This window comes from Panicum hallii, chromosome 3, assembly GCF_002211085.1.
Source record: "Panicum hallii strain FIL2 chromosome 3, PHallii_v3.1, whole genome shotgun sequence".
Lineage (NCBI taxonomy): Eukaryota > Viridiplantae > Streptophyta > Magnoliopsida > Poales > Poaceae > Panicum > Panicum hallii.
The window spans coordinates 22,022,881-22,037,078 of NC_038044.1; positions in this window are offsets into that span (position 1 = coordinate 22,022,881).

Below are 14,198 nucleotides of genomic sequence, written 5' to 3' on the forward strand. Positions count from 1 at the left end.
AGCTAAACTTATTGTTACCATTAGTCAAATCGGACCAAACTGAGATAGCGCTAACAGCAGGGCAACAAGTAGAACACAATTAACCGATGCATCTAATTACTTAGAATTTACGCTTATCGTTGAGCTCAGAATCGGCCAAGAAAGATGATTGATACTACCGAACCACCATCATCATGATGCCGCTAACCAGTAAACAGATCAAACCAATAAGACTCGACTTAGCATCATTACTCAAGGATCGGACTTAACCGAGACAGCCTGAGATAACGGCGACAAGGCAAGCTGTAACACCCTAATTTTGAAGTTAGAAAGCTTAATTAAATTTTTCTAAGAGTTCTCTTAGGTCACTAAGGTTTTACCTCTCATTTTGATTTTTAGGGCATTTGTCATGAATTAATGGGAATTTAACAAATTATAAAAAGAAATATAAGGAACTATAGGATTTGTGCATTTCATGCCCTTTGCATTGTTTTATTGGTTGTCTTCCATTTGAATTTAAATTTTAAATTCAAATTCAAAAGCATTTGAATTGCATTCTTTTTTCTCTCTCCCTCTCTTTCTCTCTTGGGCCGGCCCACCTTCTTATTCTCGTTTTCCTTCTCTTTTCTCCCCTCCCCGCGCGGCCCAGCTAGCCCGGCCTCCCTTTCCTTCCCCCTGCAGCCCATTCTCCCCCCGCGCCTCCCCCTCTCTCTTCTGGGCCCAGCTGCTCGCCCCGGCCGAAAACTGCCCGTGCGCTCCCTCCTTCCTTCTCCCGCTCGCGCTGATAGGCGGGGCCCGCCTGTCAGGCTCGTCTTCCTCCTCCGCACCAGACTCGGACTCGCACCCGAGTCCGGCTCGGCCCCGCCACGCGGTGCCCCAGGCCCGCACACCTAGGCATCCACAGCCGCCCTATAAGTACAGCCCGTACCCTAGGGTTTTTCCCCTCAAGCCGCAGCCGCCGTCGCCTAAAACCCTAGCCGCCCTAGAGCTCGCTTCGCCGTTGCTGCCGCTGTGCCTCGGCCGCCCGCCGCGCGGTCGCTCCGCCACTCCCCACCGTCGCCCATGAGCCGCAGGAGCTCCGTCGTGGGGTAAGGACCCTCCCCAGCCGGTTAATCCCTCCTCTCCCCACCTTCCCGTGAGCAAATTCGCTCACCGTTGCTCCGCGCCGCCTCTCGCCGCCAGCCGCCGCCTACGGCCTCCGGTGCCTCTTCTCGACCCCCCCTAATTGAGTTCCCCTTCTAACGCACTATCTCCTGGGCCAAACCCGAGCCAAACCCGAGGCCAGAATCGCGTTTTCACGTAACTCCGGCGAGCCATCGCTGCCCGCCGCCGCTTTCGCCTCGCCGCCGGCACCCCGCACCACCGCCCGAGCCGCCAGCCCCGTCCACGCCATTAGATCTAGATCCGACGGTCCAGATCAGTCCTAGGCTGAGTTAAACAGATCTTATACCGGTCAACCCGAGGTGGTTTTGTGGTTTAGCCCTTAAGTTTTCTGGAAATCAACCCGCAGTCCATGTCAGTTCAAAAGTAATCGTGAATAGGTCCTTTTTCTTCTATTTAGGCCCCTATCTTTTTCTAAAATAGAACCCGCCGTTCTTAACTCTTCTATTTTACAATCTAACCCCCTAGGTCTAAGGTTTAATTATGATCTAGCCCTCGATTTCCTCTGTTAGAGCCCGTTTAGTTTCAAATCTTCTACAAATAAGCCCCTAGAATCATGTTTTAGCCCTAATTCCTCCATTTTAACTCCGTTTTATCGATTCTTATGCTCACGTGATCCTTACGACATATGCAGTAGCTTTATTATATTATTTTGCTCTGTTTATATTGATTGGTGTACTATTTCTTATTTATTATATTTGTTTGCTTGTATGTATTTGTGTGCTACGATAGACGATACGCAGTTCGAGGGTCCGCAAGAGCCGAGCTTCGAAGACGTTCCCGAGTAGCAGCAGTTCGTTAACGAAGGCTAGTGGTCTTTGATCATACTCCAGTCCCAATAACATTATAAATACACATTTACTTTATATGCATGCATGTGTCTAGAATATGATAGAATCCAAAGTAAGGATGTGCCTAGTTTCTATTGAACTTCCTTGATTAAACCTGCTAGTTGCTTTACTTAGGTTGGTTGGATAATCTGGAAATCATGTTACACTGGTTTACACATGTTATGGAATACTTTATTGATGATAATTAAGATCATTGTATTAATTGGAACATGGAGAACCACCTAGAAAAACAATACGACCACAATACTACATGGCTCTGATCTTGGCTAATTAATTAGAAACTTTAGCTTATGATAATCTTATCGGAAAGGCAAGAGGGGTTGCATCGTCGGGGTATAGCTCGGTCCTCTTGAGACATATTGATATATGTGGTCCTTGGCTAAGGCATTATCTCATTAGGGAGGGTTATGACCGCTTTGACTTGAAACCTTAGCGGATTGTCATAAGTTAGGGAATCTTTGTAAAGGCCTCGTAGTGAATCCCTACCACTCACCTTGGAAGTGTTTAAGCGCCTTGCAAACCCAGGCATCAAGGGAAACATGAATTGTGGGTAAAGTGTACAACCTCTACAGAGTGAAAACTGATATATCAGTCGTGCTCACGGTTAAGAGCGGCTTGGACACTCACATGATAATTGAACTTAAAGATGATCTAAATCGATATTCTTTATTTATCTATGTTGTTGTTAACTTATCTCTTTATGTATTTAAGGGTTGGTATATACTTACATTTAGCTAATACTTGCTTAATTAAAACTTGATCAACTAAAAATGATTATCACAATCAAACCATGTCAGCTTTTCCTTGATCATGGCCTTGCATATCATATAATTTACTCCACTTGCTGAGTACCAACCATAAGTGTACTCACACTTGCTTTATTAAAATAATGCTGCTCAGAACAAGATAATTGTCCGGAGTTTCCTGAAGATTTCGAAGAATAGTAGGCGTATGTCTCCCAGTCATCTATCTGCCTGTGAAGTTGAAGTCCGCTGCTATTTATCGATGTTTATTTATTCGATTAAGATTAAAACTGTCGGTCATGTAATAAAGTACTATTATACTCTATTTCATTAATGCATTGTTTCGGTTATTCACTTGTGCGTCTACTGTATGTGCGGAACTTGATCCTGGCGCACATATGGGATGCATTCGGTTATCTTTTCTAAACCGGGTGTGACACAAGCGAATCGACCGGTCAGCCTACACGCAGCGAGGGACTAGATCGTAGATGGTCTGGTAGCAGAAGCGATAATCGCATAATGAATCGGCTATAAAATAAATGCATGAAAAGATTAGACAAAGCCGATGACCCGATGACTACCACTTGATAAATTGTGAGATCTATTAAGAACTAGCAAGAGATCAAACGATGCAGCCTTATAAGAACTTGATAGAAATCGATAACTTGTAGATTAAACTAGGCGAAACTACAGCGATACACCGATAGCTAAAGCCTAGATAATCTGATAAACATGAACTTACCAAGAAGCCGGAGATCGATTTGATGCAGCCCTACTTGCTGAAGAATTCACTGATAAAGTGCTCTACTTCTACTCCTAGGGTTTTGGTGAAGTGCTAAGAAAATTTGTATTGACTGATGATTATTCTCTACAAAAACCCTAAGGTCCACTGTTTATAGCCTGAGGCTATGACTTCTAACTTATCACGACTTAACAAACTTGTCTTGAAAGAAAGCAACTAAAACTACCATATTCACAAGATTTTTCTCAAAAAAAAATCGGACTCCCAGATCTTCTGATGATGTCATCTTCTTGTCCGATTTGAACTCCTCCTGACTGCTCCTTGACCGAGTCTGCGTCAGCTTTACCTAACCACCATGTCACCTTTGACCGGGATCCTCGACAGATTTGACCCGAATAAACCTTCCCTTGATCCTACCGGCTTCCATAAATAACTCTTCAAATTTTTGGCGTCAACACATGCCCCCCAATTTTGGAATAAATAATTTGTTCCCAAATTCTTGTAAGTCATGATGATCTTCCACCGAGAGCTGACTTCAAACAGGGCCTCAAGTTCCACCGCAGTGATCTGTCTTTTCTAATTACACCGTCCGGTTCTTCGATCTTTGGACTGTTGCTAGGTTCTATCTTTAAAACCAACTCATGCACATCTTATTTCTTTCCCCTCATCATTCCATCTCTCTGCCAAGAAAACCTCTGCCGGCGGTTGCTGTTCGAGCTACTCATCACCAAGCGCCTCTGCATCCATTCGCCCATCTACTTCCTTCAACCTGTGAACAACCAACTCGGACGCATCTCCCAAATTTGCCAGAGCATCCTTCAATGGCGGCAACGGGTTCTTCATCGGCGGCGGCGGCCTCGGGTTCTTCATCAGTGGCGGCCTCAAGGATCTTAAAGGTAACCCTTCTTGTCTTCTTGTATTCGATTGATTTGCAGAGGGTTCTTACTCATCTTCCTTCAATCTTCCTTCATCTTCTCCTTCTCTGTTTGTAGAACATGAGGAACCAAATGTTGATCCCTAGAGAAGAGGGCTTTTCACTACTTTTCTTAGGTCCATTGGGCAATCCTAACCCCACCGAATTTATAAACTTGGAAAGCAGTCAGCTCCCTAACAAACATGCTTCCCCAGATATATCCAATTGGGCCCAGAGCTTCCGATCTTAGCCTAGTCTAGTGCCAAGATGGAGGGATTGGTACATGAGAATGATAAATTCCAACAGACAGACATGGGAGAAGGTAGAAATTGACCAGTGCATAACTTTCTCTCTCACCGATATGGGCAAACATGAGAACTGGCTCATAGCTGCCTCTTACTTTTGGTCCGTCGCTCTTAACGCTTTCTTGTTTGGCAATGGACCAATGACCCGCACACTTCTGGACGTTCTCATGCTCACGGGTCCTGACATATCTGAATCGGACAAACCCTTCTATACTGTCATTAAGTCTTCTCATCGGCTGGCAACCAAAGAAGTGAAATGCTGGAATGGATACATTACAGAGCATGTCAGAACAGGAGCCGTCGACCATAGAGAACACACACGGCTTTCTTGAACATGTGGTTAGAAATAGTCATCTTCTGCGGTTCAACCTATGGACCCACAACTAATATGCATTCAATGGCTAAAAGATTAGCCTCTGGTGTTAAGATCCCTTTGGCAAGATTGGCCTTGTGTCCCAGCATGCTGCATCAACTATGACAAGATTGGCCACCAACCAGCCTCTAAGTAACATTGGTGGCCCTTGGTGGTTTCTCCAACTCTGGCTAAACCTGTGCACTGACAAGGTCATTGGCCACGAAATCACATAGCAAGAATTCCCTGCCGATTATTTGGAAAGTGGAACCCTAAAGACTTGTCGATGCACCAACTTCGGCGAAGCAGTATCGTCGATGCATGTTGAGAGACTATCACCAAGCAAAGTGGCCGATTGTTTCAAATTGTTTTATACAAGCCTTGCAGACAATACCATAGTTTGGTTTGCATATGGCAGTCCTGACGCAGACCAATTCAAGAGGGCATACTTTTCAAATTTGATAAAGTATGTGACCCAAAAGACGCCAGCAAGAAAACCTTCCAAATAGCGGTCACCTCGTGTCTCCTGCCGACCAATTTCTGCTCTAGCCGAGGAAAGGCCAAATTATATTCTTATGAGTTTTATCATCCCTCAGTAGCAGCACGACAATTTGGACTCGAACAATTTCCGATTCATCTCTTCTTCACATATCTTATTCAGTCCAGGAATATCGTGAGCTCGGCTATGGAATATAGCCGATTAAAAGCTTTGACTGATGACCTAGTTTATACTGAACCAGTTAACTGGGCTCCTGCCCCAACCCCCTTTTCTTCTTCGCAATACAACTGCTAGTGGTCTGAATGGAAACTTCACTTGAGAAACTGGCCAATTGCTCTTTACTGTGCCAAGATCAACTCGGAATACCACCCTACTATCAACGAGGTATTTCTAACTTCTTTGAATTGATGTTTTCCATGATACACCTATTTCTTTGTTGTTGATAGAAACATCACCTCCACTGATGAGCACTAGTGGCAGGCTAATCAAATACAAAAGTTCATGAAAGGAAAACATAGGTTCGCTACCAAGACAACCTCCAAGAAGAAGAGACAAAGAACAACCGATAATTCCCCATCGGTCAGCACTGCCCCTGCCCCAGACGTATCTATCATTGCCACAGTCACAAATGTTCGCGGTGCGTAGGCACGAGGAACGTGGTACGTGGGATGTGGATTGATAATTTTAAGTTCAAGGTTCGTAGGGGGGTATACCTCTTTGGGACGTTTGGTTTGAGGATGGGATCATGATCCCCGGATATTTGGGATGATGTACTTGGAACGTAGCTATGGAACGCGGATATTCTATTCGGCTCTTGTGAAGGAGATCCCTAGATCAAATCTTTTTATGCTATTTTCCTAATTTGTAACACATTTTTTAGAGTAATTCACATAGAACGAACTGGGCTGGACCGCTAGAGCTTCCTCAACCTGCATGACGACAAGGCGGACCAGCCTGGAGGCCCATTTACACGACAGGAGCTTTTATGCTATGTTTTCCCTCAATGCAGCAGCCTACAAGGTGAACCAGCATGGAGGCCCATTTACACAAGATGAGCATCCTCTCTCCATTGTAAAGCATATCCATTCATTCCGTCATCAAGACCAACGCGCTGCCACCGCCACCATCACCACCAACCCCCAATGCGGCGATGCTCCTCGACCTAGCGCCGTTGCTTCGCGCCACCCATGGTAGCTACATCATGCTGCTCGAGCGTTGTGCCCCCAGCCTATGCTGCATGTCTGCGTCGCAGCTTGCTGCTTGCCGCCGGCTGCCGGCCGCCAGAAGCCAGCTGATGCCCCATCCTCCTCTCAATCCAGTTTGCCTGGAACGGCATCCCAGCCATGGTTCGTCGTCCGATCCGCGCCGTCCCCGATCCACGATCCGGAACGAAAGTTTCAGGAACGGGGATCGGGAGTAGGATCCGCATTCTGTGTGACTGTGATCATAGCCGTAGACTTGATTCAAGTTGTCCAGGTATCCCTTTGACTGATTTCAATAATCTTTACTCATTTGAAGTGATACATTGTCGTCTCATTCTTCTAGGAATCGGGCATTGCACTTCCTCAACCAAGTTTGGCAATTAACCTACCGGAGCACCTTGCACCGATCTTGGAAGAGTGTGTTCCATCCCCTGCCCCGGTGTCCCATGCAGAAAGAGAGGTATTCACAGCATCCGAACTCAAGAAGTCCCAAGAAAGAATACACCAAGCCTTTGCAAAATACCTCCATGCTAAATTAACTGAACAGGCATCGGCTTTAGCGCTCGGCAACATCCCTTATGCCGATTAGGATGCACTATTGAACATAGAGGACAACATCGTGGCTACTCCTGAGGACAATCTATCTTTCGATGAAGCAGTAAGTCATCCGAACCCTGTGTAACTCACTTCTATGTGCATGAGATCCTTTTCTTTGATTTTGTTCATCTGGTTATCCAGATGATCCTGATAGTGTTCGATCTATCCCTGACTCTTTCAACAACAAGAAATATGCCACTAATAACACAGAGAAAGGAACGAACCCCTAAGCCATCAGCCGATGCGGCAACCTTATCGGACATCCCTTCTTCATCGGCCATAATGCCCATCAGACTGCCATCTCCAGTCTTCAACCCCGAGGTGGAACTCTGATGGAAACAAGTATTTTCCAAAACTCATCCGTATTCTTCCAGAATTTCTTTTATGATCTAGACTTTTACTTCCTTTTCTCCAGGAGCAAGACACCCCTTCAAGCAGCTTGTTCTCATCAGACACGGATGAAGCACTCGGCACCACGGATGAAGCACCCGGCACCGAGAAAATTAGTTCTGAACAGTACCAGAGCATCCCTAACAGCATCAAATTTAAACTCCAAGGCATGCTCCAACTCCTTGAGCAAGACTTAGATGTCTTGGTGCAGGATGCAGGGCCGATCTGATCCATCCTCACCGATGTGAAAGACTCACTAACCCCCGACTTGGCGTTGGTCCTGTCCCCAGAGGCTTACATTGAAGGTTCCCAACCCCTGATCTTGGAAGCAAAAGGATGCATAGCCGATCATTCCGCCCGTCAAAGTCAGAAAGATAAGGACAAAGCTCATGCCAAGAAGATCAAGCAGAAAATCTCTGATATAGAAGCTTTATCCACCATGATTTCTATAGAGCTTGATCGGCTGAAAACCAAAGAGGCAGAACTACTGAGGGAGCTTCAGAAAATGTAGGATGCCATTGCAACAGAAATGGCCAGGCTAGATTGTGTCCCAACTCCTGTCAGTCAAGCAAAGGATGAATACTCCATCTTCACCCATAATGCTTCTAATTCAATCCTTGGATAATACGAAGAAAATAAAAAGCACATAGCCGACGTTGATGGTATCCGCCTGCGAGCGGTGGAAGCAATCCGGAGAGCTCTGGGAATTTTGTTAGACATTCAGCCGTGCACCGGCTTTAAACAACCAACACCTTTGTGCCCCCTGTGACAACTAGAACAACTAATGGATGTAAATGTTTTTTTTTGCTCTAAAGGTGACACTTATAGTATCAGCTATTTCTTAGTCGATGCTTTCCTTGCTTACATCGGCTTTTCTCTTTTCACATACTCTCGAGGAAAATCAAATGCTATTACGCTATCATCCGCACAATATGGCCAAATCGAGCCAACAAACTTGGGACTTGCCCCACGAGGCAACATCAAACTAGGCTGATGCTTTTCTTCTTCTAATGCACTGGCCTGTATCATCTTGTGCCCTTTCTAGCCTTCTCTACTGGATTCATTGTTCATCAAAATAGGCTATCCGAGCTGATTGCTTGGATCGGCTTCAATCCCAACTCGGACATCTGCAAGAAGTCTCCTTCCCATGTTTTTCCTGATAGTCACTCTATCCCATCAACTCCCAAGCTGGTGCATTGGCCGCAGCAACGCTGGCAGTTGTATCGACCGATACCACTTTGATATCATCGCCTTGCTGTTGGATGAGACATTGATGCATGGTAGAAGAAATGCAGCAGTTTTCGTGAATCCAATCGCGTTCGAGGAGTAAAGCTGTAAGACCCTTTTCCATCGATAACAAAGAAAGTTGTTGGTAAAGTCTTACTGCCGATGGTGAGCTCCATGTTCAGAACCCCTCGAGCATCATATCGATCTTAATTAAGTCTTCTTGAGTCTTCCCCAGCTTCCGATATGTAGTGTATGGCATGAGGTTGATGGCAGCACTCCATCAACCAGCATCTTGGTCATCGGCTTCTCATCAACAAAGCCCTTCCGGTACATAGCTTTGAGATGCTGATGCTTCTCTCCTTCTGGCTTGTCAAAGCATGGTTGCTGAGGGTGCAAAACCAAATATGCAGCGGCTTCTTCTTCATCCTCTTTATCTTGCTGACTCCGATATTCTACGGGCAAGAAGAAGACCATATTTATATCAGTCGATGTTTTGGGCTCGTCGGCCTTCCTCTTCGAGCGCTAGGCTTTGGCGGCCTCAGCCTCTATCTCGAGTTGTTCCTTATGTCTTAAGCATTGTACTCTCCTCTTTTGTGACCTGGTCAAGTCTCTAGGATACCATTGCGGGTCTAATTCCAGAATAAACTCTTGGAGGTATGAGGATTCATCCATTCTTCAACTCGGCCTTGCCTGGCCGATTGCTCTTGTGAGAATCTTAATCTTTCATGCATCGGAACCCTTTTGTTGTGGTCGATCACGATGATCATATTCTTTTGACCACCTATCGTGCATCAGCCTTTCCCCTTCTCGAGATTGGTATTCTATCCGATCATGTATGGAATGATGTTGCCTCTTATAGCCATGGTAATCTCCTTGACACCCGTTGCATTCCGAGCAATCTTAGACCGAGGGCAGCCTCAAGCCTTCGTTCCAGCAGTAAGCGAAGAAAGGGCAGCGCCAGTGCGACTCCTGATCACGTCGTTCTGCTTCACGATGCCTCTGGTCCTTCTTCTGCTGTCACCTATACTTATTCAATAGCATCTATGATGTGACTCTAGGATGGCGTGTAGCTTTAGAAATTCACCTTGCTTCATGCGATAGGTATGATGATCAGCACCCTTGGCTTCATCGCCTAATACCTGAACCCTAGGGTCAACTGATCCGGATTTTCTTGCCCTTTCTGACGTTAGCACCTTGGTCTTCCCCGCGAGCTCTACCATGTTGACATTTGTTGTAGGGAATTGATGCTGATCGATCTTCATCGGCTTCTTGTTTTCCTCTAGCTGGATTCTACCTTGCTCAATAGCCGATTGGATCTGCTGACCAAAGACTTTGCACTCATTCGTACGGTGAGAGTTGGAATTGTGCCACTTGCAGTACTTTTTGTTCTTCAACTCATCAGCCAATGGGATATTATGATTCGAGAAAAGCTGAATCTGCTTCTCCTTTAGCAAGAAATCAAATATCTGATCGGCTTTATTAATGTCAAAGCTGTACTTTTCCATAGTGGCCTTGACCCATGGACATGACACCAGATTTTGTTCCTGGTCCACTCAGCCAAGCCGATTTCATTGTCCTCCTCAGAATCTGACTCCAGAGAGCCCATGCAAGCAACCTTCATTTGGTATTGGCCACCTCTGGAATCTTGATAGCGGCTTTCATGAGCCGATACCCTCCGGATGATGTGCCCAAGGCTCTCGAATTCTTGGGCAGAGTATCTGTCTTTGATAGCCAGTAATAACCCTTGAAAAGCTAGCTCTACCGGTTGCTCATTGGTCAAGTTGAAACTAAAGCATCGGCTCCTCACGTCACGAAACCTCTAGATGTACTCTAGGACCGATGCATCATTTCTTTATTTGTCAACGATCAAATTTTCTAGGCGCATCTCATGAAGGCCAATGAAGAAATATTTATGGAACTGCTTCTCCAAATTGGCCCAGCTGCGGATAGAGTTAGCAGGTAGAGACACAAATCATGTGAAAGCTGATCCAGACAGAGATAGTGGGAACAACCAAACCCTTAGAGCATCTTCTGTGGCATCCTCTCCGCACTGTGCTAGGAATCGGCTAATATGCGGCTGGAGAATTTGGAGAAATCCGGCAGCCTGTACCAACTTGGCCAGGGCACACGATCGAACGCCTCAGGGCAAGGGTGCTGATACATGTATGCTTGATCTTTGGTCTTCAAGATGAAGTGATTCTGGATCACATCAGCTATCTTGCTGGTCCAGTCTTCATTCTACGTCGTAGGTTGAGGAATTGGTTATGCTGGGATTAGTATTGGCATCTGAGCAGTCCCTTGTGGCTGACCCTGATACTCCCTGTAGTCTGATGCCATGTGATACCCTGGGGGCGGCCCTCCATCGGCTTGATAACACGGAGGCTGAAAGTACGATTCAGGGATGTCTTGAGCATAGAACTGCATGTTAGCGTGGGTCTACGACTGTCGGATTTGTACTCTGGCAAGTCCACCCGGGGTATGCTCAAGTAGTAGATTTGTAGGCAAGGGAGATCGCAGAGCCAAGAACTTGATGGTAAGACAAAGACGTAAGGGTTTTAGATGGTTCGGGCTGCCAAGAGCGTAATGCCCTACGTCTTGTGTTCTGGATTGTAGAACTGGACTGCATAATACCCTTCCCGCTGTCCAGCCGAGTCCCTATTCGTCGGGTCGTTAAGCGGAGTCGTTCCTTGAAGAACTGGACTCCACTCGGAAGGGAGGTACCGGGATCTACCTCCGTCAAGCCCCCGAGCGCTGAATCGCTGAAAGGGTTCCCACCAAAGCGATGAAGCTGGTCGATGCTCATTGTAATCAAAGCACTCCTTCGAATTCTGAAGCTCCTGCAGCGGTCCTGACATTACTGATCACCTGCCTGTTCTTCAATCTTCAGCGGGATGCGCCCCTGGGAGCACTCGTTGGGTGTAGCCCCCGAGCCTCGGAAGAGCTCGCAAAGGTGTTTTTGAGGGTCAATAGAATGAGTCCATCTCCGCCTTCTTCGATTGCCGATACCTTTCAAGGTTTCTTTAGCTCCCAGCCCCCGAGCGGGGTCGTTAGCAGAGTCACGAAGACAGATCGAGTCAATAAGTGGCGCCCAGCCCCCGAGCTAGGTCACTAGCGGAGTTACGGAGACACGCCAAGTCGATAAGCGGTGCCCAGCCCCCGAGCCGGGTCACTGGCGGAGTCTCGAAGACACACCGAGTCGATAAGTGGCACCCAACCCTCGAGCCGGGTCACTGTTGGACTCACGGAGATGCGCCGAGTCGATAAGCGGTGCCCAGCCCCCGTGCGGGGTCACTGGTAGAGTCACGGGGATGCATCGAGTCAATAAGTGGTGCCCAGCCTCCGCGCGGTGTCACTGGAGGACTCATGGAGATGCGCTGAGTCGATTTGAATTTACCTCCTGAGAAATAATTCAATAAATCAGCGGTTACCATATCTGAAATCTTTTTTCAGGAGAAACATCTGGAGCATCGTTTGATCTCCTCGCTGTCAATCACCCAACTTCATTTCCCTTTTTACCATTGCCTCCCTCTGCATAGACTAGAGCTTTTTACCGTTGAGAATAACAACGCCGTCAAGATTTCATTTATTCACCAATCCCTTCCGACGTACGCTCCTCATTCGCCGTTAGAAGCGATTCAAATTTCAAACACAGATCCGAGCGGGCAATTAGGTTTTGGGCCAATATAAAAGAAACTGACCCAGCCCATCCTTATCTACTCGCTCCTGCCTTCTTCTGCTTTCTTCTCCACCGCTGACCCATTTCAGATCTCACCGACATTCCTCAAAAGCTCTCACCCTCTTTGCTGCGTGTTCGCTGCCTTCGCTCCATTGAGCTCTCGCATCCACGCTGAGCCAAGGGATGGCTAGCAACTCTTCTGCGCTCTCCTCACCGTCGGCCGCCGTCTAGGGAGACATGACCCCACCGCCCAATAGGTCGTGGCAGCCCAGCACTCTCACCGAAGTGGAGCTGGAGAACATGGAGGTGTGCGGCCTCCTCCCGGAGAAGGTGATCTCCTGATGGAAGTGCTACTACCGCCAGGAGTTCCCCTCGGAGGACCAGACCGAGACGGTTGTCTTCCGGTCCTTCTACGAGAAGGGATTCAGCCTTCTCACGGGGGGATTCTTCTGCAGGCTTCTCAGCTACTACGGGCTGGAGGCGATCCACCTCAAGCCCAACTCCATTATGCAGATTGCGATCTTCATCCATCTATGCAAGGGGTTCTATGGTATTCCTATCCACTTCAATCTCTAGCGGGCGTTGTACCACTTGAGGGTGTATCCTTCAAAGGAGGCACCAAGCGTGGTGGGTGGCACCGCCTTCTAACTTCGCCAGGGGGCGAAGTGCCTGGAGGCCACCGTCAAGGACAACAACAAGCGGTGGGCGGAGGAGTGGTTCGTGGTGGCGAACCCCGCCCCAAGTCTTCCACCTATACCGGCTATCCCCCGGTCCTCAACGACAAGTGGGAGGAGATGCCCTCCGAGGATGAGATGGTCCAGGTGAGGGTACTATTGGCCGAGCTGACCAGGCTCAAGGCCGACAAGCTGATCGGGGCCACTGTGGCCCAATCATTCTCCAAGCGGCTGACCCAGCCGATCCAGGACAGGTTCCACCCGGGATATGAGTACTTGGGTCGTAATGACCTGACCCGAGTGAGGAACCGCAAGGTCTCCCATAGGGAGGTGCTAAGCCGAGTCACCCGCATCGTGAGTGGGGAGGTCTGCGACAAGGGCTGCCCGAAGGCGTACTGCCTCAGGCTGCCCACCACCAAGGTAAGGTCTGCTTCCTTCCGAGTCGATTCAATTTTCTTCCGAGTTGATTTCTCCATCGGAGTACTTCTGATTGTGAAACTCGTAGTAGATAGCACCCATTGGATTGTGACATTACCCGGATATTTACATGAGAGGGTGATGGAGTTTTGGTGCCCTCAGCCGTTGCCGGAGGGGTAGTAGGGCAAGGCGATCGACACTCCAGCTGGGCTTGCACAGCCGGTGAATGGGGCTCTGAATTTCTCCTCCGACTCCTCCATTAGGAGTGAGTCAGGGGATGTTGTAGAAGTTGTAGGGCCGGCTCTCAGAGCTGGCTCCATAACGAGGAGGCAGCGGGACCCCGTGCACAAGGTGGCCGCCTCTAAAGTGCAGAAGGCGTCGGCCTAGTTGAAAGGTGGGCGCGCCTCCATATCTGGAGTTGCGTGGGACAGGGATGCCCCCGAGGAGGTGGCCGGTGGCGGCCGTACGGA